At 40.5% G+C, this 26,914-nt stretch overlaps 1 long non-coding RNA gene across 1 annotated transcript; it reads left to right on the top strand.

The window, feature by feature from the left end:
• On the top strand, nucleotides 1-26,914 carry LOC123642418. The gene is made up of 3 exons (XR_006736449.1): nucleotides 1-256; nucleotides 693-822; nucleotides 26,703-26,914. It is a non-coding gene; the product is annotated as an uncharacterized LOC123642418 (long non-coding RNA).

Raw genomic sequence — 26,914 nt, 5'->3', positions numbered from 1 at the left:
CTGACTCAGCAATTCCAGTGACCGCCGTCACTGGTGGTTCCCGACTGCCCTGAAGGTGCGGTCGCCGAGCGTTACGGGTCGGCAACGCTGGAGCCGCCGGCGTCCGGGGCCCTCTCTAAACAGGCTGCGTTCCTGCCCACGCCGTGACTCAGCCGCTTCCGCTCCAAGGGCCGCGGAGCTCCGGCCGCCGCCCGCGAGGCCCTGCCGCCTTCCCACCGGCCCAGGCCGGCCGCCCCGCGCCTGCTTCCGCGCTTGTGTGCGCTTCTCCTGGGCCCTGAGCGGGGCGGGGTGGGGGGACGGGGCGGATAGGCAGCTTGATAAAGGGCCCCCGAGCCTCAGCGCTTAGCCTCTACAAGGCCCTTTTCAGTAAATCGAGGAGTTGAGGCCTCCGCACAGGAAAGTATTCCTCACCCCGCAGTGCGGGGAGGTGGTTAGTCTTGGACAGCCCCAGGTGTTTAGAGCCCCATGGACCCACGTTGGGAACTCAGCATTGGCGCTTGTGGGTGTGTGACATCCCACCCTACCCCAGTCACTTAATCTGGCCAAATACTTTTCAAATGGGCGAAATGGGAATGATTCCATGCCCACTTTGGTGGGGTTGGCATAGCCTCTCACATAGTAGGAGCTCAGCGAATCTCAGCTTTTGTTATGAGCTCAGCGAATCTCAGCTTTTGTTATTAATCCTTTTTTAGATGTAGGTCGTCCCCTCCATGGCTACTACAACCATCTTGGAGTCAGCTGTGAACATCTCTCTGCAGGGTCACCTAAGCAGCTTCTAACTGGTTTTGCCGCATTCCCATCCAACCCTCCCACAATGACCAGGTACATTTTTACCGCACACTATGTTCTTCAAGCCATTCTCCGCGCAAGAAAATTTAATATCTTGTTGTCTTTCGGTTTGAGTCAAAAATCCTTTTCCTGGTATTTAAAATACTCCAGCATAGTCTGACTCCCGTCCTTCCCATAAATATTTTATGCCTATTCTGCACCCTACATTGTGGTACATAGATTCCTGCCTTCCAGCAGCTGGGGGTGGGGGGAGGGATAAACGCATAATCACATAATTATAATACTGTGCAATAAATGCTCTGATCAAGGTATGGACAGGAGAGGGAGCAACTAAGTGAATAGAGAGGGAAAAGGAAAGGCTTCATGGGGAAGTAATATACGGGGTAGCAGAATGGTTTGGTGGATGTGAAGAGTTTACCGCGTTCTGGTAGATACTGTATATGTCAGAGTGTCCTGGTTGCTGTAGGACCTGGAGGTCATCATTGTGCTCTGCTCTGTTGCTGTTACAAAATGCTTGAAACATCTAGCCCCATCCTTTGATTTTCTTGGATCCAGAAGTACTATGAGAAATAAAATTTGGATTTAAAAATGAACATCATCTGATGAAATACAAATTGTAGGAAGAAATAATGGATTCCGTAAGGGAAAAATCCCGTACTAAGGAAGGAGTTCCCTGATGGGGGTAGAATCTGCCATAGGGCCTGAGTGCTAGAGAAGACAGTGCTTATAAGGATCCTATAAAGCTGTACTTGAGCCTGCCCTGACTCAGCCCTCTGTGGCACTCTGTAGTCCTGGGAAGGAGAAAGTTGTGCACTCAAATGGAAAAACTGAATCACCAGGGGCCCAGGTCCTCTTCTGGGTCGAATGCTGAAAAAACTGAATTATTGAGAACCCAGCAAATACTGCTGCGGGATCCTCACCTTTAAAAAGAGCTGCATACAATAAAGGGACAGGCATTTACCTCCACTCTGTAAGTTGCAGTGATAGATTACAGGTGGCAGTAGTAGAGAGAGCTGATGCTCCTAAGAGACCTCGGGAGTCAAGAACACCTCAGTGACACTGCAGATGGCCCAGGTAGCATCGATATGGGTACTGACAGGGAGACAAGGGATCACCACTATGGTGAGAGCAGCAGTTCAAACAGTGTCTGCGATTACAGGTGATTTAAATTTCTTTTTATTTTTCTGAATTAAAAAAATTTTCCATCATGAACATGTTTTACTTTTTATATGAGAAAAGAAAACATTTTTTAAAAAAGTTATTACCCAGGGTTAGTGCAGGTGAAGCAAAAGTTTTCACGAGAGTTTTACAAGAAAGGAATCATATAGTACACTTCTTGACTCATCTGTGAAAATTATACATATCTATCAGAATGTAAACATTGACTATTGATGTGAACCAAAATTATGATTTAAGTTCTTTGGGAGGCTTGGGAAGGAGAAGTGGTGTTGTGTATGTGGTGTATTTGTAAGAGTGCTACATCCTCATCTACCACAACAGGAAAGCAATAGATCATGTTTCAAGCAGATACATCAGGAACTAGCATAAGCATATTATTTTGATATATGGAGGTGACTACCTGAAGCAACAGTGAAAATAGTGGAAGATAGTTGCCTTTGGCTATGGAAAGGAACGAGGCAGAAGACTACTGTTTTTCATTATACATTTTTTAGTTCTATTAAAATATTTTTTAACTTTATGTGCTTTTTAATATGGGTAAAAGTAAAAATATACAAACCCGTTGTTCCAGTAATTTGATTTCTATGTATGTATCCTAAATCAATAATTACAGATGTGGACAAAGATTTATATACAATAGTCATTGCAGTATTAATTAGAAATAAAAAACTGGCAACAATGTAAATGTCTAATATAATGCAGTAGTTTAAAAAAATTTGGGGCCAGGCGCGGTGGCTCACGCCTGTAATCCTAGCCCTCTGGGAGGCCAAGGCGGGTGGATCGCTCGAGGTCAGGAGTTCGAGACCAGCCTGAGCGAGACCCTGTCTCTACTAAAAATAGAAATAAATTATCTGGACAACTAAAAATATATATAGAAAAAATTAGCCAGGCATGGTGGCGCATGCCTGTAGTCCCAGCTACCAGGGAGGCTGAGGCAGTAGGAGCGCTTAAGCCCAGGAGTTTGAGGTTGCTGTGAGCTAGGCTGACGCCACGGCACTCACTCTAGCCCGGGCAACAAAGTGAGACTCTGTCTCCAAAAAGAAAAAAAAAAAATTTGGTGCATTCAGGTATTGATGTTTTAAATCACATTTTGAGAATTATTTAGTTTCACAGTTGAAATGCTAATTTTAATATTAGTGAAAATAGGAATTTGACCAGTGTATCTCTCTGTCTGCAAGAAAAAGTGATTTTTTTTAACCTTGTTTTATATTTTTTGTAATCTCCTAATTTGGGGCACCAAATATGACTTATCTTTTTTATAATAAAGTCAATTCCAAATAAAAGTTTAGAACAGATCACCTAATGTAAAGTATATATGCTTTAGAGCATTGGTTTTTTTTTTGTTCTTGTTGTTGTTTGTTTTTGTCCGCTATTTTGTCTGTTCAGAGGTGGTTGCTTATCTCATTTTGGCTTGTAGGCTATGTTCCAAATAGACGAGGTTGCCAGAGCTGACTTTCAGTACCTCATTTGTCTAATGAAGAAATTTTATCTCAGTATGATTGAGAAAATTATATTATTCCTCTTGATTTTTTTTCATCACTCAACAAGCATTTGTTATGAATCTACCTGTTAAACTACTGTACTAGGCACTTTGCTGAATGTAGAAATTAATGAGATGTTGACCACACACTTATAAAGCTAACAGATTAGTAGATGAAATAATAATGTGCTGAAACACTAAACAATAATGTGCTGAAAATATGTTACCTTAGAATTTCGGTTTTGCAAGATGAAAAGAGTTCTGGAGATTGGTTGCACAACAATGTGAATGCACATAACATTACTTAACTTTATACTTTAAAATGGTTAAAATGGCAAGTTTTATGTTTTGTGTATTTAATCACAGATAAAATTTTTTTTTAAATGTACATACACTATGACCTAATGATTACCCTTCTGGGCATGTGCCCCAAAGAAACTCTCACCCACGTATATAAAGAAACAAGTATGAGGATGTCCTCAGCAGCATTGTTTGTAATAGTATAAAGGTGGAAGCAGCCTAAATTTTCATCAAAGAGGAATGGATAAATAAAAATGTAATATATTCATGTATCAGCATGAATTGGTCTCAAAAACAATTTGGGGTGATAAAAGCAAGATGCAAAGTGATACACAATGATACTATTAATGTAAATTTTAAAACAGGCAGCATCATAATCCATGGGCAGTGTATGCATATATGTATCCACATAAAGTCATAGGGAGTGGGATAGAAGGACACACAAGACTCATGGTAGTTGCCACTGGACATTGAGAGGGGAAGTGGAACTGAGTGGGAGAGTCTGTGGTTAAAGGAGAGAGACTTTAATTTTTCTATGATGTTTTGCTTCTTTTAAAAATATGAAAGCAAATATGAAACAGTGTTAAAAGTTGCTGGTTCTGGGTGGTAGGAACATGTGTGATTGTTAGTTTATTCATTACATTGTTTTAAATTTTGATTTAAAAAAATAAACAATGACAGACTTTAAAAAAAAAATAAGAAAGCAAATGATGCATGCATGAAGAGAGGTACAGGTAAAGTTCTATGGGAGTTCAGAATGGACAGATGTTATCAAAGGCAGGGTGGGAGAGAGAGAGGGAAGAGGAAAGGCATCTGACGTGAGCCTTCAAGGACCCAGAGGATTAAGACAGGGGAGAATGGTACTGTGGATTAGTATTCAGGCAGAGTGAGCAGCATGAAAGAATTACGAAGATGGGAAAGCTAGGGACTCCTGAATAGTTCAGCTTGGCCAGACCAGAAGATAGCTGATGACAAATAGTAGGAAGTGAGGTCTGAAAGGTGGTTGCTGCCTCATCCAAAAGAAGTCTTCTATGGGAAACTGAAGAATTTTAGTCTGTTCTGTAGATAGTGGTTTGTCATTAAGAGTTTTGGAGTTGGAATGACAGGAAAATTCATCTAGACATGAAATATATAATGGTTTGAAATGGAGAAGGACTGCAGGCAGAGAAAGCAGCCAGGAGGAAATGATTATAGGAGATCAAGGAAGGGATGAATATAAGTCCCCCCAACGTCCCCCCCCCTTTTTTTTTCTTTTTTGAGACAGAGTCTCACTCTTGCCCAGGCTAGAGTGCCATGGTGTCAGCCTAGCTCACAGCAACCTCAAACTCCTGGGCTCAAGCAATCCTATTGCCTCAACCTCCCAAGTAGCTGGGATTACAGGCATGCGCCACCATGCCCGGCTAATTTTTTCTATATATATTTTTAGTTGTCCATATAATTTCTTTCTATTTTTAGTAGAGACGGGGTCTCGCTCTTGCTCAGGCTTGTCTAGAACTCCTGACCTCGAGCGATCCTCTCAGCTCGGTCTCCCAGAGTGCTAGGATTACAGGTGTGAGCCACCGCGCTCAGCCCCAACCCCCCTTTTTTTGAACAGCTTTACTGATTCAGATGTCCTTTTGACCACCTACAGTAGTCTTTAGATAGTCTTTCGGCTTCTAGGCTAATGTTTTCCAACCATTTTTCATGTTTCCAACACATAGCTGAGGGTTAGAACACACTCCCCTCAGTTACAGCGGTTCACTGAGGCAGGCTTCTAGTGACGGTTGGTGGAAGTGTGCGGTTTTAAAGAGGACCTGGGATCAATCATACCTTTCACCCTGTACAAACTCTGTTAATGTTCAAAGGTTTCCATTGCCTGAGAACAGAAGCCACATTCCTCAGCACATCAACTATCCCTCGTCTGGCATCAGCTTTAGCTCCTTCTGCTCTCTTACATGGATTCTATACTCTGACCATGTTGTTATACTCTGAAATGCCCGTAGACATAGCCATGCATTTTCTCACTCCCTTTAAAAATTTTTTTTCTGGGATACTCTTTCTCCCAGTCTCTGCTTACCAAAAATTCTGTTGATCTTTTTGGGCCCAGATTCCACTTCTTCCATGAAGCCTTTTATGGTCAGCACAAAGAGAATTATCTTCTACCTCTCAGTTACCAAGGCCTGTGCCAGTCACATGACAGCTTGCATGCACTACCTTCCTCTGTTTAACATTTTTGTTTCTTTTAATCTAGATTTTTTTTTTTTTTAAGACAGAGTCTCACTCTGTCACCCGGGCTACAGTGCCATGGCATCAGCCTCGCTCACAGCAACCTCAAATTCCTGGGCTCAAATGATCCTCCTGTCTCAGCTTCCCGAGTAGCTGGGACTACAGGCACATTGCACCACACTCAGCTAGTTTTTTCTATTTTTGGTAGAAACAGGGCCTCACTCTTGCTTAGGCTGGTCTTGAACTCTTAACTTCAAGCAATCCTCCCTCCTCGGCCTCTCAGAGTGCTAGGATTACAGGTGTGAGCCACTGCACCCAGCCTGACATGATTTTCAACTTTGTAATAGTACCCATATAACCATTTTGTTTTTCACTTTCAGTACAATATTCAATAGATTATAACTTTATTATAAATTAGGCTTTTTGTTAGATGATTTTGCCCAACTATAGGCTAATGTAAGTGTTCTAAGTATGTTTAAGGTAGGCTAGGCTAACCCTGATGTTCTCTAGGTTAGGTATATTAAATGCCTTTTGACTTACGATATTTTCAACTTACAATGGGGTTAGAACCCCATTGTAAGTCAAGGAGCATCTATATATACTTTGCATTGTACTAAGCCCTATAAATTCAAGCCTCAAGCAGGCAGCATTCTCCACTCCCTAACCCAGTAAAGCTACGCCATAGTAGCCTCTGACCTATGTGACATTCACTTTAAGGCTGCTTCTGGGTTAGAAATTCCAGGTGTTACATTCAGCAGACATTGCATCACACAGATCAAAGGGATGTGGAGATGGTATTGCTGATCCGACTGTTGTCGGACAGAAATCAGGAGATGTTGAGACAATCAGCAAAGTGATGGAACACCACCCACCTTAGTATCAACTCTTGTGTCTCAATTCCTGTGACCTCAGTCCTACAGTCAGGAACATACCTGAGCCCAGCCCCAGCAAAGTCAAGCTTTCTGGAGAAGTCTTTATACATCCTCATATAGGCATAGATGGAGATGGTTTAGACTGGACGTTGAGAGGCTATCCATTAAAACAGTCTAGGCCGGGCGCGGTGGCTCATGCCTGTAATCCTAGCACTCTGGGAGGCCGAGGCTGGTGGATCGTTTAAGCTCACGAGTTCGAGACCAGCCTGAGCAAGAGTGAGACTCCATCTCTACTAAAAAAATGGAAAGAAATTAGCTGGACAACTAAAAATCCATAGAAAAAATTAGCCGGGCATGGTGGCACATGCCTGTAGTCCCAGCTACTCGAGAGGCTGAGGCAGAAGGATTGCTTAAGCCCAGGAGTTTGAGGTTGCTGTGAGTTAGGCTGACGCCACAGCACTCTACTCAGGGCAACAAAGTGAGACTCTGTCTCAAAAAAAAAAAAAAAATAGAAAAGTAACACCAGTCTTGCCCTATTCAAATAATACCTGATGTTGTCACTCTGGTAACAGCATTAGGAATTATTTGAATAGGGCAAGACTGGATGCAGAGACCAGAGGTAATTATAGTTGTTCAGTTTAAGACATCAAAATTTCTAGAAAAGCATAGGATTTCATCATTAGAGGGGGGCAATAAAAAGACAAAGTGCACTAGAAGATAGGGGAAATCCTATCCCCTTGGAGAGCTCCATAGGTAAAATACCTTTTTCTGTGCGATTGCCTTTTTTTTTTTTTTTTGAGACAGAATCTCGCTCTGTTGCCCAGGCTAGAGTGCCATGGCATCAGCCTAGCTCACAGCAACCTCAAACTCCTGGGTTTAAGCAATCCTACTGCCTCAGCCTCCCGAGTAGCTGGGACTACAGACATGTGCCACCATGCCCAGCTAATTTTTTTTCTCTATATATATTTTTTAGTTGGCCAGATAATTTCTTTCTATTTTTTTTAGTAGAGACGGTCTCCTCTTGCTCAGGCTGGTCTCAAACTCCTGACCTTGAGCAATGCACCCGCCTTGGCCTCCAAGAGTGCTAGGATTACAGGCGTGAGACACCGCGCCCAGCCTGCATTGAAAATTTTAAAGAAATAAATGTTTATATATTTTTCTGATTACAGAAGTATACATAATCCTAAAAATTTAAAATAATTTGGAAATATTTAATTTAGGAAGTAAAAGTCCTACACAGCCCTACCCACAAGAGGTAAGAGCTATTACTAGTAAAATACCTTTCTCACAGTGGGCAATCCTGCTCTTACCAAACAAAGAACTTGAAATGCTTCCCTCCAGTTCTCAAAAGGCAACACAATGCTCGGGTTCCCTGAAGAAAAATTATGAAAGATTTTTCAGAGGAGGAAAGATATACAGAAATAGCTGAAAAGGATCAAGTGCTAAAGGCAATAACTAATTCTCTATCATATATTCTACTCAGGGGTTCATTTGCCTGAAGCTATCTAGGGTGCTTGACTAAGTGGGTAGCTAGTGTTTATTCTTGCAGAACAAACGAGCTCTAGAAATTTACTGTTGATTAACTGTTCATATGTTCTAGTTTTCTTTTGAAAAGAAAAAGTGTTGTCCTGAGGCTGGAAAGGGTTTTCCATTCCTAGCAGACCTCAACACAGTGGATAACAACAGAAAATAATTCAGTATTTTTATGCCCATTTGTGCATATCAGACTGGGATAATAATACCTGTCTGCCTCCGCAGGGAAGTGATAAGGCAATTGAGCGATTTCTTCTTGGTCGTTTGCTTTTAAAATCATAGAAAAAAAAAAATCGAGCCTTGAGGCCTTTTAAAGGAAATATTGTCCTTTCTAGACAATTCTCAAAGAATTTCCTTAGAAAGAAAGCTTTTCTTGGAGCCCATCTGGGGTTTAAAAACGTTTATCATCTGCTGAAATCATATTGAAAAGACTTAATTGGGGCCAGGCGCGGTGGCTCACGCCTATAATCCTAGCACTCTGGGAGGCCGAGGTGGGTGGATTGCTCGAGGTCAGGAGTTCGAGACCAGCCTGAGCAAGAGCGAGACCTCGTCTCTACTAAAAATAGAAAGAAATTATCTGGACAACTAAAATATATACAGAAAAAATTAGCCGGGCATGGTGGCGCATGCCTGTAGTCCCAGCTACTTGGGAGGCTGAGGCAGTAGGATCGCTTAAGCCCAGGAGTTTGAGGTTGCTGTGAGCTAGGCTGACGCCACGGCACTCACTCTAGCCCGGGCAACAGAGTGAGACTCTGTCTCAAAAAAAAAAAAAAAAAAAAAAAAGACTCAATTGGGCTGGGCGTGGTTGCCCACCCTTGTAATCCTAGCACTTTGGGAGGCTGAGGTGGGAGGATTGCTTGAGGCCAGGAGTTTGAGACCAGCCTGAGCAAGAGCTAGACTACTTCTCTATGGAAAAAGTTAGAAAAACTTAGCTGGGTGTGGTGGTGCTTGCCTACCCGTAGTCCCAGCATCATGGCAGGCCCCTATTGTCCTAGCTAGCTGCTGGGGAGGCTGAGGCAGGAGGCTGATGTAGGAGGTTGAGGCAGTAGGATCGCTTGAGCTCAGGAGTTGGAGGTTGCAGTGAACTATGATGACGCCACTGCACTCTAGACCAGGCAACAGAGTGAGACTCTATCTCAAAAAAAAAAAAAAAAAAAAAGGAGCGAGACTCAAATTGTTCAACCTAGGTCTTCTGCCTCTCCTTACTCCTAACATCTGGGACAGTGGCATAAAATATAGTATGATTGGCCAGTGGTCTGAGTTTGTTGCCAGAAGTACAGGGATGTGCTTGAAAGACAAAAGACATTTTGGAATAATCCAAGTCCATCATGCCACTGCTGCTCAATAATGCCTTTTACTTTAGAAAATTCTTTGCCATTTATTTCTATTTTCTTTTTTATTTTGAAACAGTCTCACTCTGTCGCCCTGGCATCAGCCTAGCTCACAGCAACCTCAAACTCCTGGGCTCAAGCTGTCCTCCTGCCTCAGCCTCCCGAGTAGCTGGGACTACAGGCATGTGCCACCATGCCCGGATAATTTTTTTCTATATATATATTTTAGCTGTCCAGCTAATTTCTTTCTATTTTTAGTAGAGACGGGGTCTCGCTCTTGCTCAGGCTGGTCTCGAACTCTTGACCTCGAGTGATCCTCCCGCCTCAGCCTCCCAGAGTGCTAGGATTACAGGCGTGAGCCACCACGCCCGGCCTCATCTTGTATTTTTAAAGGGGAAAATGATGTCAACCTTATCGGAGTTCCTAATGGTTTTCCAGATGCTGTTCCCTTTCACTTTGTATCCTGCTACCTTGGGGCTTTGCTGACACACCATCACTTTGCACTAGTTTGAAGTAAATTTCACTTACTTGCAACCCAAGGAATCATGACTAATACAACTACTAAGGAAAATTAGCGGTAGCATGTCCTGTATACTTTCTGCAAGTTGTAGAGAAAATATCTCTCCTATACTGAGAGTTCCTCTTTAAAGGTCACCAATCTCTAAGTGCCACATGCAGCAACCTTTACACAATTTTCATTCTTCTTTGCCACACAGACTCCCTTAACTTCTTGATTCTCTTCTCCCTTGGCCTCTGTGATTCCCCCTCTATGGGTTCTCCTTTTATACCTCTGATAGCTCTTTCTCAGTATCATTCACTGTTTTCTTTTCCCACTTGCCCTCTTACAGGTGCTCTATCTCTAAGATTCTGTTCTTGACCATCTTTGCATCTTGCTCCACTCTTACTGTTGAAGAACTTTATCTGCTCCCACAGTTTTCTCTCTCACTCATAGGCTGATGACTTCTTCATGAATTATTCATACCCATAAAGTTAGCCAAGCTTTAAGCCCTAATTTGTACTTCCCTAGTGAATAGCCCCACCTGGATAATCTGCAACCATGTCCTGAATAGAATTTCTCTTTTCCCTAATCTAGCCGCAAATTATGTACTTTTCTAGCCTCAACCACCCATACTTCACCATTGAACCTCTCTTTCCAGCCACACTCTCTTCTAGTCTGCAGCCCAGACCTGCAGCCTTCCTTTCTCACTGCCTCTTCTCCTCTCCGCTAGGCCCCTTTTCTTGTTACCCTCTTCTCCCCACCTCAGCCTTGCCCCTATTCTCACCTCCTTTCCTAAATCCTGCCCGGTTCCAATATTCATCCTCTGTCAGCCTGACTGGGTCCCTCTTTCCCAGGACATATTATGCCTTTTTATACCTTTACATAATAATTTGCTTATGATGTCCTTCTCCCCAGCATGCTGCTTTCCCATCTTTGTCCTATCTAAATTCTACTCGTCTTTTTAAAATTCAACTGCTAATTCCTCCATGAAACCCACATGAAGGTCCTGACATACCTGGCAGTACTACACATTCATTTCTTTGGGCTCCTATGGCATCACTAGAACAGGTACTACAATCCGACTTGAGTTATTGCTAGTTATATAGTTTTCTCTCTCTCCTGGTAGTGTGTTATTTTTCTTGAGGAAGGGACCTTTCATAACAGGGCACTGTAACAATTCAAGTAGTCCATAATATTTTGGGGATTGAATCATAAAAGGAACTGAAAAAACTGCAGAGATCTTTGACAAGAGGCAATGTAGCTTAATAAAGACACTAATACATTGGGGTACTGCTTTCTGATGTAAATCTTGTGCTGTTAAAAATAGTGTTAGAGAGGGAGCAATAGCAGATAGAGCAGGTGCCCTCTTAACTCTTGATAGGTGATTGAATTTGGCCTTTAACTACAACCCACATGAGCCTTACCTTTAAAATGTTTGCTTTGAATAAGCTAAGATTTCTTGGAACTCATACACTGAGATATTTTCTTCTTTAAGCAAGCAGAAGAGAGCAGAACTGACACACTATACTGACATGTAGTGGGCCCCAAATATATGGGTAAGTGGCTTACTAAGATATCGCACCCTTTCTGGCTCTAAGAGGCAATAGAGCGTATGGATCAGGAGCTTGGCTCTGGAGCAGGACTACTGGGGTCTGAATTAGGCAAATTAACATTTCTGTGCCTCAGTTTCCTCCTGTGTCCAGTAGCGATTTCAATGAACGTGCCTCATAGGGTTATTATGAGGATTAAATGGGTTAATATATATATAAAGTTCTTGAACAGGTTAAGTACATAGTAAGTATTCAGTAATTATTAAGTGTTATTATTTTTGACTACCACTTTTAACTGTGCTGCAGCAAATCCCTCTGTTCTGTACCTTAATGACACCCAGGGCAGATTCTATGAATTGACTCCTAACACTCAGTTCTGTCTGGTTTAACACTTCAGCCTCATGTTTGGCTCAAAGCTCTCCACCTCTTTGCTGCAAGCTAGAAATATGGCAAGAGGAGACTGGTGACTTTTTCAATCCTCCTCCTACTCTAGTGCCCTGGAAGGCAGAAGGAATCCAGGTCATGGCTTGGCACACATTGTCTTTGTCCCTGTTCTGGGGAAGAGGGCAGGGAGAGAGATGAGGCAGTTAGAGTTCTCACGTAGCTAGCTGCCTGTTGTTGGGGCGGCATCCCTGGTATCTACACCCTGGTTCAGTTTTGTTCTGCTACAGCTGGTGGCCTCTAGTGAAGCGGTAGCCTCCACCTGGATAGGTAGGTACACAGTCTCCTTGTGCACATGGTTCAGTTTTACCCCAGATACCTCCTTATAGCACAATAGATAATGACAAGGAGGCTGGAAATGATGCTTGATTTTTATTGCTGTTGTTGTTATTGTTTCAAAGAGCAGTTTACAATCAAAACATTCATGTTTCCCAAAATGCCTGCTGAATAACTTCCCAGGGAGGATGTGTAACAGAGTTCACTGTGGCTGAAGCAGGTTGAAGACCAACGGCCAGATGCTACTCAAAGGGCACTTCTAGATTTCAATTACTTTAGAGAGGGCAAAAATCCAAGTAATATTGATTGAATATCTACTAAAGCTAGATATTTAGTATACACTACCTACTCCGTGTCACAAGGATTATTAACTCCATTTTACACATGAGGAAAGTGAAAGTAAGAGGAGTTGAATTAATTGCCAAGGTCAGAGGTCAATAAGAAGCCACACTAGATGTTTGAACCCAGGCTTTCTAAGTCCAGTGCTCTTTCCATCTCTCCCAAAAAGGATGGCAAGGAGGCAGAAATAACCTGTTTGTTTTTCTATTAATTTTTTTATTTTTTTATTTTTATTTTATTTTTATTTTTTTATTTTTTTTATTTTTTGAGACAGAGTCTTACTCTGTTGCCCAGGCTAGAGTGCCGTGGCGTCAGCCTTGCTCACAGCAACCTCAGACTCCTGGGCTCAGGCAATCCTCCTGTCTCAGCCTCCCGAGTAGCTGGGACTACAGGCATGCACCACCATGCCTGGCTAATTTTTCTATATATATTTTTAGCTGTCCGTATAATTTCTTTCTATGTTTAGTAGAGACGGGGTCTCGCTCTTGCTCAGGCTGGTCTCGAACTCCTGAGCTCAAATGATCTGCCCGCCTCGGCCTCCCAGAGTGTTAGGATTACAGGCGTGAGCCACTGCGCCCAACCTTATTTTTTTTATTTTTATTTTTTAAGGCAACCCTACAGCCACCCTGGCAGAGCCCTTCTATTAATTTTTTTAAACAATAGATTCCCAAAAGCCCCACCCATATACATATCTGATTATAGCTCATTGACTTGATCTGTGTCACTTGGCCACTTTTACTGCAAGGGACATTGGGAAATCAAGTTTTCCATTAATTTTTAATTGTTTTAGAGAAAAGACTAAAGTAACAAAACCACAAGACTAGTTTTATAGTAAAAAATAAATTAGTTTCATATCCTTAATGAAATTCTGGGAAAATAAAATATAAAAGTATTTGGTTAGAAGTAACAGAAGCCCAGATCAAACTAGTGTAAGCCCCAGAAGGGGAATTTGTTGGTTCCTATAAATAAACCCTGGGAAGAGCAGAATTGAAGCTGACCCTAGGAATACTAGAACTTGGGACTTGAAGGTCGATGGAACCCTCTCTCTGTCTTTTATACCCAATTCTCTCTTATGCATTTGGGCTTAGAGGCGGTAAAAGGAACTTCTCTATTTTGGGAACGATTTCAAAAATCCAGAGGAAGGACTTGGATTAGCTTATCCTATGTCACATGCCCACCTTTAGACCAATGCTTATATTCAACTAGTGTGCTCAGGTACAACCATCTATCCAGTGTCTGCTTTGCCTGGTAAAAACCTTTGACCTGCAGATTCTTAAATACTTTGAGTTGCCACTATTGCCTTGGACCAATCATTGTGGACAAGGGAAGAGATCCCATGATTGGAAGGAGGCAATGGGATGGGTCTGTAATCATAGGAAGGAAGAAAGGGATACTAAGCAGACAGAAATTGTAGGCCTTAAACAGTACATAAACAAGTATGTGTGTATGTATGAATAATTTTCCAACTTTTTGTTTTGAAATTTTTCAAACCTGCAGAAAAGTTGCAAGAATGGTAAAATAATCACCCATATACCCTTGGTCTAGATTGCCTAACTGCTAACATTTCCCCATATTTGATTTCTCTCTCTCTCTTTCTCATTCTCTCCACACACACACACACACACATGCACACACACACACACACACACACACACTTTTTTGGCTGAACCAGTTGAGGGTAAGTTGCATTTGTCATAAAACACTTTACCCCTGAATTCTTCAGGATGTATCTCTTTCAGAGCAAGGATTCTCATATATAACCACAGTATAATTATCATACTAAAGAAACTTAATATGTGTACAATGCTATTATATAATATATAATCCATACTAAAATTACCCACTTGTCCCAAAAGCATCTTATAGATGATTAGTTTTGTTGTTCTTATTGTTTCTTTATTTCCAATCCAAATCCCATATGGCAAATGGTTGTCATATTTCTTTAGTCTGCTTGAATCTAGAAAAGTTTTCCAGCCCTTTTTGTTTTTGTTTTTTGTCCTTGATAAAGCATCATTAACATTTTTTTAAGAGTTCAGGCAAGTTTGCAAAGAGTCCCTTAATTTGAATTTGTCTAATTTTTTCTCATGATTAGATTCAGTTTGTGAATTTTGGGGCAGGACCACTACCTGAATGGTACAGTGTTCTCACTACATTGTATTACATGACGTCAGTGATACAATTACCATTTTTGGTAATGTTAAATTTGATCACTTGGTTTAAGATGTTATCTACTAGTTTTCTCCATTATAAAGATATTTTCTCTTTTGGAACTAATAAGTAGTATCTGGGGTGACACTTTCATACACATGATAATTCTTTTATTTTATTTTTTATAATTTTAATTTCAAAATATTAAGGGGGTACAAGTGTTTTTTGTTACATGGATGAATTGTATAATGCTGAAGTCAGGGCTTTTAGTGTGTCAGTCACCAGAATAGTGTATATTGTACCCGATAGGTATGTTTTTATCCCTCACTCCCCTCTGGTCTTCCCCCCTTTTTAGTTTCCAATGTCCTTTACACCTGTGGTCCCCAACCACCCAATCCCCGGTCTGTGGCCTTTTAGGGACTGGGCCGCAGAACTCAACAACTCCCCCAACCCCGTGTGTGGGAAAATTGTCTTCCATGAAACTTGGTGAAACCTGGTTGGGGGTGCACACAGCAGGAGATGAGCGGCGGCTGAGCAAGGGAAGCTTCATCGGTATTTACACCTGCTCCCTCATCGCTCACATCACCACTTGAGCTCCACCCCCGCTCAGTGGGAAAATTGTCTTTCGTGAAACTGGTCCTTGGTGCCTAAAAGCTTGGGCACTGCTGCTTTACACCACTTTATGACTGTGTGCACCCATCATTTAGCTCTCACTTATTAGTGAGAACCTACGGTGTTTGTTTTTCCATTTCTGAGATACTTCACTGATGTCTTTAAACCACATGTTCTGAAATGAGCAAGGTAGCACTGAGAATGACAGTGCCAGAGGAGTTGACCTTTCTAGCAGAACTAGGATTAGAGTAAGGCAAGTGAGGTGCCTAGAGCACAAACTCTCAGAATTGGCCCTTACAGTCTCACTTCCTTCATCCTAGTCCCAGCCCTGATTTTTAGCTTTCTTTCCTCTCCAAATGCCTAAAGCACACATAAACTTTGCTTAGATCCCACTGGTGAAATCATTCCTAATTTTCTGTGAATATATCCTTCTTAGAAATTAATTTTGTTGTGACTCATGAATCTGCGTAATATAAAATGTTTTTCACTGATTTTCTTAGATCCTTAAATAAGCACTTTGTTTAAAAATGGTTTAGAAAAATAAATGAAATATGTCAGATTTGATGAATTGCACATATACTTTTGAAGTATTATTTTTAAAAGTATTTTAAATGGGAGTTTCAATGTCATAATAAAAATTTTAGAATATAATCAGTTATTTTCATTTTTGAGGGCCCTGGTTCTTATACACTAATTTCTGTACTGCCAGAAAATCCAGTTAGACTTCAGAGAGGCAATATTAATGATGTTTCTTAACATTTAGGATATAGCTGTGCTTGCTAATGTTAAATTTTTTTCTAATGCAAATATATATCTTTATATCAATTCACAGTATAATCAATTCACAATTACCATCCTTGCAGTGTTTTCACTACAGGGAACTAAGGAAAGGATGACCTTATTGTTGCTAAATTGAACCGGCACTTTTTTGGTCCCTTTAAAATTTATCTTCTTTGTACATGTGCAGTCTCTCTTCACTTTTATTGAGTAAACTTTTTTATTACTCAGTCTGCACATTCCATTGAATGACAATGTGTTTATATTATACTTCCTGCTGGGTTCTCATGACTGAAGGTGGGAGGAATGGAGAGAGGAAAGAATAAAGGGGAAAAAAGGTTGACTCATCCAAGAGATATTGAAGAAAACATGTGTTATTGTTACTCTAAGATTTCCTTTGATCTCAGATACCAGGAGTGAAACTAGCACAGTGTGTGTGTGTGTGTGTTGTATAGTTGTACAAGGCACAGAAACCCGGGCCCAAGGGCACAACTAGAGGCTGGCAAGGGACATAACAATCCCAATTCATTTTTCTTTTTCCTTTTGGCAAGGGGATAATTCACTGAAAATTAAAATCTTCCTTTTAAATCCTTAAACAAATTACTCCTCCAAAGTCCTTACTCTTAATTACTACTGCCTGCCATTTATCACTTACCTACTCATAATAAATAAATATGTATAAAAAGCTTCCTGTGTGCCAGGCACTGTGTAAGGTGCTGGGATACTGTGGTAACCAACATAGACAAGGTATTTGCTTTCTGGTGATTGGGTCTTACTGAGAGGGACAGACAATAATCAAATAAATAATATAATTTCAAGCAGAATAGGAGGCTGAGGAGGGAAGATCACTTGAGCCCAGGGGTTTGAATCCAGCCTGGGCAACCTATAGACACCCCATATGTAAAAATAAATAAATATTTTAAAAAAATAGTATAATTTCAGATGGTGAGGTGTGAGGAAAATAAGACCAAGTATCAGGATACAGAATGACAAGAGGGGGGCAATATGAAATAGGATAGTCAGGAAGGATGGACATTTGACTGAAACCTGAATGATGCTGAGGCAGGCACTCCAAGATTTGGGAAAAGAGCCTCTCACGCCAGGGGCAGAGCAAGTGCAAAGTCCCTGGGGAATTATTTGGCAACTTTTAATGTTTTGAGTACTGAGAATGGGGGCCATGAGCTAGTGCCACATGTTCCCCTTTATTCTCCCCTCTCTCCATTCCTGCCACCTTCAGTCATGAGAACCCAGCAGGAAATATAATGCAAGATTGGAAGATTTTGCTTAACTTCTGGAAGATAGAAGAACTGTTATGGAAATAAGCAGAAATCAAGAAGAAAATAAAGCTGAATTAAAGCCTAAAAGTACCAGGCCTGCTAAGAAGTTTTACTATTATGAAGGGGAATTCTAGGAAATTTGATTTAGTTTTGTTGATTAAATAAAGTTATTAATTATCAAGGACTGCAACATAAATCACTCTTCTGTGCTTAGTTACTTTATTGATAACTAAATGTATCCTGAAATAAAATAGAAAACAACCACTTTGCTTTACATACTTACACTTCTCAATAGAGATGCTATAGTAAACGATTCTTACTATTTCTTACATTTGTGATAAACTGCTCTTACCATGTTTCAAGGCAATGAAAATAGTTTTCATATGATTATGTCTTTGGAAGTCTGGTGCAAAATGTGATTTCACTTAGTGATTGTGGTGTGACAGCTGTAAATTGCCACATTCCTGCTTAGTGCTTCAGTATTGTATTTTCAGTGTGACTGAGTCGCTCACTTCTGGCTTTGACTGCCTTTTCCACAGAGAAGCTGGCACTCAGATAAGTTCCCTGAGACATCCTCACAAAGAGATGTTGACAGATCACTGTCTCTCAGAGGTACTAACTGGACAGTATCCCATCCAGACGTGCTAGGCATGAACATGAGCGTCTGTCTGTTGTCCTATGGTAGAGTGTCATTATCTGCTTATTTGGCCAGCAGCCAAGAGGCATAGAGAGCCTCTTGGGATGGGATTTCTGCCCTGAGGCCAGCAAGCATGCTTTGGTAGGAAGGTGTTGGGCCAATTTAATAGGGCGGGGAGTCTTACTCAAGAAATCTGAAGTAGTGTAGCAAGCTAGAGAATCAAATTCCTCTCCACAATATGTGTTGAGTAATTGTGTAAGTGCTCAATAAATAAATGGTAGAGTGTTCAGGCATGCTACTGGGTACCTGAAATGCACAGATGAATGCCTAACTCAAGGAACTCACCCTAACTTGTTTGGGGGAAATAAATTGTAGCTGCCACCCTAACCCAACCTCAGACTGCTTACAATTCATTGAATGTTTTCAAATAGTTTTTATCAAGTACTTCTATCTGTGCCAGCCACTGTGCTTTGCTTAGGATACACAGAAAGAAATCAGACAGATTGTTCTAGGATTAATAATTGTACCAAAAATGTTGTAAAGGATATTTTAGGGAAGTAGAATTAGATGGAGATATGGACAGGGACTCTTAATTTTTACTTTTGAACTTTACTATTTGACCTTTTTCTAACAATTTTTTGGCAAAAATATTTTTTTATAACTCAGCAAAGATCTGAGCAGTTTTTTGTGCCAGGTACTCTTCTGAGCTTTGAGAAGACAGCAGTAAATGTTGTAGAAAAAGCCCCCATCCTTATGGAGCTTACATTCCAATTAGGGAGGCACCATAAACAAATAAGCCCATTCAAATATGCCATGTAGTATAATAAAAAATAAAGGTGTTCATTTAAACAGGTTACCATATTCTGATTTGTTCATATAATCTTGACTCTTTAGAGACTAGGCAAGCCAAAGATCAGATTCATTTACTGGCCTGGACAAATAGCACAGAAAGAAATGGGACAGAAGGCCAAGCCTCAAAGCCTGAACCATTTGGACTCTTGTCCAGCACTCTCACCACCTGGTACAAATGAAAAGGCCATCTGAGCCACCTGCATTCTTTTGGCACATAAGGAATGTCAGTCCAGACAGTTTGGCCTGGCTGGTTGCCCTTGACTGAAGCCCAGGCCTTTCCCCACACAGTCTGGGGACAGAACTCACTGCTGTGCCAGTATTTGAAGGTGCCAACCCTGCCTACCCTGCATCTATGGCCTGCTTCTTTCCAGCTTCACCAGCTAGTTTCCAGGGACTTGGTCCCACTGGCTTCTGGTTTGCCTTGTCAGACAGCTGCCTGAACACTGAGATTTACAAATTGGTTCAGAATGCCAGATCTGGTGGGGTGAGGTGGCTCACGCCTGTAATCCTAGCCCTCTGGGAGCCTGAGGCAGGAGGATCACTTGCGGTCAGGAGTTCGAGACCAGCAGCCTCAGCAAGAGTGAGACACCGCGTCCCCCCCGCCCCATCTCTACTAAAAATAGAAAAATTAGCCAGGTGTGGTGGTGCACTCCTGTAGTGCCAACTACTCAGGAGGCTGAGGCAGAAGGATCGCTTGAGCCCAGGAGTTTGAGGTTGCTGTGAGCTAAGCTGACACCATGGCACTCTAGCCCAGGCTACAGAGCAAGATTCTGTCTCAAAAAAAAAAAATAAAGAATGCCAGATCCCAGCCACCACATTCTGATCTATTTTTAGGACAACATCCTAACATCCTCCTTCTTTGGCTCCCTGAGAAACTACTATTCTTTTTCTGTCTCTAAACTGTTTCCATTCCCACTTCATACTGAGGTTTTCTTACCTGGAAATGCAAAGTTTAGGATTCCATTTCCTGCTCACAGCCAAGGTGAAGATGCTGTTTTCACTAAATTTCTCTAGTCAAAGAAGAGGTAAGACTAGATATGATATAAATTAAAGAAATACAACAAAAATTTATGTACACTAACATTACAAACATTTAAAACTTTTTTGCTTTTAATCCTTTTTATTTCAATTATGAAGGTAATGCAAACCTTTTGCAAAAACTTTAGAAAATATGGTCCAAATAACTTACACTTTTAACATATTATTTTCATTTTGATTTGTTCTAGTGCTTACAAGTTTGTTGTTGTTACTGGTTAAATACATTATTTATGCATATAGTATGAAATTCAAAAAGTAAAATCTCATTGTTCTCCTGGTGTCCAGTTTCTCTCCCTGAAGATATCTACTGTTAAAAGTCTCTTTGTAATATTTTCAGTGATATTCCAGGCACATAAAAACATACATGTATATATTCCTTTTTAAAACATGAATTTAGTATATCCAACTGATTGGCACCTCAGTTTTTATCTCTTAATAGCATTCCTTGGAACTCCTTACTAGAACTTCATATAAATGGAATCACATAGTATACACTGTTGTGTAAAGCTTTTTTCACTAAGCATAATGTTTTTGAGATTTATCCATATTGTTGCATATATCTGAAGTTTGCTCCTTTTTGTTGATAAGTATTTTGATGTGTGAGTAAATGACAATTTGTTTATTCATTCCCTTGTTTATGGACATTTGAGTTATTTCCAGTTTAGGGCTCTTAATGATAAAGCCACTATTGACATGCTTACGTAGGCTCTTCGTGGAAATATGTTTTAATTTCTCTTAGGTGTATACTTGGGAGTCAATTACTAAGTGATATGGTAACTCTATGTTTAATCTCTTAAGGAACTGTCACACTGTTTTCCAAAGCAGATATACCATTTTAAATTCCTACTAGCAATATATGAGTATCCAATTTTACTATACCCTTGCCAAGACATGTTATTGTTCATCGTTTTTATTTCAACTATCCTTGTGAGTATGAAATAATATCTCATTTGGTTTTATTTCTTATTAATTTCTTTTTTTTTTTTTTTTAATCTTTACTTCATTTTTTTTCTTTTTTCCAGGCCCCCTCTTCTTGGTATCTCACTTGTTTTTTTTTTTTTTTTTTGAGACAGAGTCTCACTCTGTTGCCTGGTCTAGAATGCTGTGGCATCAGCCTAGCTCACAGCAACCTCAAACTCCTGGACTCAAGCAATCCTTCTGCCTCAGCCTCCCGAGTAGCTGGGACTACAGGCATGCGCCACCATGCCCAGCTAATTTTTTCTGTATATTTTTAGTTGTCCATATAATTTCTTTCTATTTTTAGTAGAGACGGGGTCTCACTCTTGCTCAGGGTCTCACTCTTGCTCTCAAACTCCTGAGCTCAAACGATCCACCAGCCTCGGCCTCCCAGAGTGCTAGGATTATAGGCGTGAGCCACCATGCCTGGCCTCTCACTTGGTTTTGATTTGTACTTTCCTTATGACTAATGGTATTGAGCATTTTTCATGTGCTTAATGTCATTCATATTTTTTCCTTGGAGAAATATCTATTTAAATCCTTTGCTCATTTTCATCAATATCACTGCTTTCCACCACCACATCTTGTCCCACTGGAAAGTTGCCAGGGGCAATAACAGTCATGGAGCATCATCCCCTATGATACCAATGCCTTCTTCTGGAATATCTCCTGAAGGACCTCCCTGAGGCTATTTATTTTACAGCTAACTTTCTCTTTTATAAGTAGAAGGAGTATACTCTAAAATAATGATAAGAAGTATAGGGTGGAGTATAGTAAATACATAAACCAGTAACATAGTTGTTTATTATCATTATCAAGTATTATGTACTGCGGGGCACAGTGGCTCACACCTGTAATTCTAGCACTCAGAGAGGCCGAGGTGGGTGGATCGTTTGAGTTCAGGAGTTCGAGACCTGCCTGAGTAAGAGCGAGACCCCGTCTCTCCTAAAAATAGAAAGAAAATTAGCTGGACAACTAAAAACTATATAGAAAAAATTAGCCAGGCATGGTGGCGCATGCCTGTTGTCCCAGCTACTCGGGAGGCTGAGGCAGAAGGATCGCTTGAGCCCAGGAGTTTGGGGTTGCTGTGAGCTAAGCTGACACCACGGCACTCTAGCCCGGGCAACAGAGTGAGACTCTGTCTCAAAAAAAAAAAAAAAAAGGTAAAAAAGTATTATATACTGTACATACTGTATTATGTACTGTATACTTTTATATAACTGGCAGTCTGGTAGGTTTATAGACACCAACATCACCACAAATACATGAGTAATGTACTGCACTACAATGTTAAGACAACTATCAGGTTACTAGGCAAAATTTTTTAGCTCAGTTATAATTTTATGGGACCACCATTGTATATGTGGTTCATTGTTTACCGAAACATTATGTGTGTCTATGGCCATACCACCCTGAATACGCCCAATCTCATCTGATCTTAGAAGCTAAATAGGGTGGGGCCTGGTTAGTACTTGGATGGCAGAACAAAGCATTATGTGGTGCATGACTGTATCTCCAATATAATCTTGATTATTCCCTTCCATCTACTAGCTTTGGGTTTAGTTTGCTCTTCTTTTTCTAGTTTCTGAAGGTGTAAAGTTAGGTTATTGACTTACTTTACCATTCTCTCTCATTAATACATACACATAATATTTTATGTTTTAAATTATTATATAGTATATGACTTTTTACAGTAGTGTTCTATGAATTTTAAAAAGCATATAGATTTATGTAACCAACATCATGATCAGGATACAGAACCACTACTTGTTCTTTTAATACTGAGAGAGAAATGGTAAAATCTCCAGCTACAATTGTTATTTATGTATTCCTTTCAGAACCGTTGCCAGCAGTGCAAAGAATTTTTTCTTGAAGCATTTGAAAGTGAGTTTCTGATAAGCTATGTAAAGTTACTCTTTTTCTTTTTATATTAATCAATCTTCTAATGACAGATACTTTAAAACTGTGTAAATATCCCATTTTCATAAAACTTTCAATTCATTGATTTTTAAAAAATCAGTATGAGGCCTGGTACAGTGGCTTGCACCTGTAACCCAGCACTTTGGGAGGCTGAGGAGGGAAGAGCACTGGAGGCCAAGAGTCCGATGCTGCAGTGAGCTATGATCATGCCACTGCATTTTAGCCTGGGCAGCAGAATGAGACTCCATCTCTAAAAATCAGTATGGAGTCTTGATTTCATATTTAATTCAATGGATTATAATCTGTTAATATCACCACTTATTTTGCAACTCAAATTATACCCCAATTGCCTATTGAAGCCCCTTCACACTGATTTGTGAATGCTTTTGGTAAGTTATTCTTTGAGCACATTACTGTTTCTTGCACAAGGTGTTCCAGGTTCATCTTGTATTTTTCCATGCCCAGCTCTGTAATCAGCCATTTCTCCATGAAGTCCTCTTTCCTTTCAGTGGAAAATATTATTTAGAAGGCTGGGCGTGGTGGCTTACACCTGTAATCCTAGCACTCTGGAAGGCCAAGGCAGGAGGATTGCTTGAGCTCAGGAGTTCGAGATCAGCCTGAGCAAGAGCGAGACCCTGTCTCTACTAAAAATAGAAAGAAATTAGCCAAACAACTAAAAATAGAAAAAATTAGCCGGGCATGGTGGTGCGTGCCTGTAGTTCCAGTTACCCGGGAGGCTGAGGCAGGAGGATCAGGTGAGCCCAGGAGTTTGAGGTTGATGTGAGCTAGGCTGACGCCACGGCACAGTAGCCCAGGGAACAGAGTGAGACTCTGTCTCAAAAAAAAAAAAAAGAAAGAAAGAAAAGAAAAGAAAATATTATTTAGAAACCAAGATCTTGACATTATGTATGCTCATTGTTCTTGGGTTGTTACTGCCCCCAGGCTCTTTCAGTGAATACACTCATTTACATTTATATTTATTCCTATATCCATCCATCCATCTATATATATATCTATTGTCAATTGATTGAGAACCATCATACCTCCAATTTCGATACAACATCAGAAATTTCATTCTATTTTTCTCCATTTCTTTGTTTCTAATTCTGTGATGGTTAGAAAATCCCGGATTCCCATTGTGCCTAATATTGTTGCTTTTTTTTTTTTAATCGATCTGCCAGTTTGTACCCAATGCCTTCCTCCTCCACCCTTCTCTCTCCTGCACAGATTCCCACCTTTTCCCACTTGTACTCCAACACCCTGTACCAGGTTGCCCTTCATGGATGTGCTTTTCATCTAGTTTTGATCCTGACTCCTTGTACTGAGTGCCATTACTACCTCCTATGTAGATGCTCTCTTCATCCTCCTTTGCCTTTGAAAACCTGCTTTGAACTGCCCCTCCTCAGGGATACCCTTGTTACCTCGTGTGTGGAGAAGAGTTAATTTAGCAGGCCTGAGACTTCTATCCATAGAAAGATCTGCTTTCAAGGTTGGCCCGTGGTTGGCATCTGGGAACTAGGATTTCAGATGGGTTCTGACCATTCCCAAATTGCTGAGTGGCTCACTGTGCCAAATCTGTTTGTATAAATAATGTAGTTAATGCTGAACAACTGCTTTCTTTGTTGGAGTCTAGAATTTGGGTACATGCTAGGCAGAGAGTGCCTATGTGACCAGCCTCTGATAAAAACCTTGGGCACAGAGTCTCTAATAAACTTCCCTGATAAACAACACTTCACACATGTTGCCACAATTTGTTGCTGGAAGAATTAAGCATGTCCTGTGTGATTCCACTGGGAGCGAACTCCGAGAAACTCATGCCTGGTTTCCTTTGAACTTTGCCCTATGTGTCTTTCCCTTTGCTGATTTTGGTTTATTTCATTTTGTTGTAATAAATCATAACCATGAGCATGATTATATTTGCTGAGGCCTATGAGTCCTGCTATTTAATCATCAAACATAGGGTTGCACTTGGGAACCCCTGACACACCTGACTTGGGCTCTGAAACCCCACTAGGTTGCCTTTTTGTAAGAACATTCTTTTCTCTCTGCTTGGGTTTTAACCCCCTGTGCTGAGCCACTTTCTTCATTATGTCCGGCACTGACATGCTGCACTAGGCTACCCCACTTGAGGGACGCTCACCTCATCTACTTGTTTCCAGTTTTCAGCTGTTGTTACTAAAGCTGCTGTGAACATTTGTATGTAAGTCTTTTTGTGGACTTGTATTTGCAGTTCTCATGGGTAAATATCTAACATGGCATTGCTGGTTCACAAGGTACATGTTCATTTAGTTTTATAAGAAACTGCCAAACCTTCTTCCAAAGTGCTTGGACCATTTAACACTCCACCAGTAATGTATGAGTACCAATTATCCTTTAAGAAATTATGTGATGAAGAAAAAAGGAATTTCTACTTTCCTGTGTTTACCATTTTTTGCATTCTGCATTCTTCTGTAGGTCTGCATTTCCTTCTGCCACCATTTTCCTTCAACATTTCTTGTATTCCAAATCTGATAACAAATCTCTCAACTTTTGTTTATCTAAAGTGTCCTTATTTCACCTTTATATTTGAAAGTATTTCTGCTGGGTTTAAAATTTTTGGTTCACATTTTTGTTTTTATTTTCTTTAAGCACTTTTAAGGAAGTTGTTCCATTTTCTTCTTGTTTGCATTTTTTTAAAAAATGAGAAGTCAGCATTTGTTTTTATGGTTGTTCCTTGAATGAAATATGTCTTTTTCCCCCAAACTTCTGGCTGTTCTAAAATTTTCTGTTCATTTTTTACTCTCAGTATCATTATAATTTGCCTAAGCTTATTTTTTTAACATTTATCCTGCTTGGGGTTCATTGAACTTTTTTGATCTTTGGGCTTATTATTTTCAACAAACTAGTAAAAAAAAAATTGGCCATGATATCTTCAAGCACTTCAAATACTCCAATTTTTCCCTTCTTTCCTTTGGAAATCCTGATTAGACACATATTGGACTCAGCCTTTTTTCTCTGTGTGCTACAGTTTGAAGAGATTCTTTTGACCTATCTTTAAGTTCACTGGTCTTTTCTTCTATAGTGTCTAATCTGCTTTTAAGTTCATTCAGTTAAATTTTCCTTTCAGAGACTATATTTTTCGGTTCCAGAATTTCTTTCTTTTTTTTTTTTTTGAGACAGAGTGTCACTTTGTTGCCCTGGCTTAAGTGAGTGCCGTGGCATCAGCCTAGCTCACAGCAACCTCAAACTCCTGGGCTTAAGCGATCCTACTGCCTCAGCCTCCCGAGTAGCTGGGACTACAGGCACGCGCCACCATGCCCGGCTAATTTTTTCTATATATATTTTAGTTGGCCAGCTAATTTGTTTCTATTTTTAGGTGAGACGGGGTCTCGCTCTTGCTGAGACTGGTCTGGAACTCCTGACCTCGAGCAAGCCACCGGCCTCGGCCTCCCAGAGTGCTAGGATTACAGGCGTGAGCCACCGCGCCCGGCCAGTAAAATAAATCTTTTCTAAATAGTTTTGGGTCTTGCTCAAGAAGATCTACCCTACACTAAAGATATTTATTTGCTTAGGTATTTCTTCTAATATTTGTTTTGTATAATATGTCTTGAAATGTTTTTGTACAAGCATTGTTCACATTATTAGTCTCTTCATAAATATAATTTCTATGGCTGAAAATTTATTCAACAAATTTATTGAATGGCCACTTAGGTGTTGGCGCTCTGTCATCTGCTGGGGATAAAATGATGAAGAAAAAGACAAGGCTCAGCTAGGCACGGTGGCGTGCCCAGAAGTTCAAATCCAGTGTGGACAACAGAGGAGGACCCCATCTCTTTGACAACAACAGTAAAGACAAGGCCCATGCCTTAAAGTTTACATTTTAGAGGTGGAGGCAGAAAATAAACTAGTAAACAAATAATTCA

This window comes from Lemur catta, chromosome 7 (assembly GCF_020740605.2).
Source record: "Lemur catta isolate mLemCat1 chromosome 7, mLemCat1.pri, whole genome shotgun sequence".
NCBI classification, from domain to species: Eukaryota; Metazoa; Chordata; class Mammalia; order Primates; family Lemuridae; genus Lemur; species Lemur catta.
This window is presented reverse-complemented; position numbering and strand designations above follow the sequence as displayed.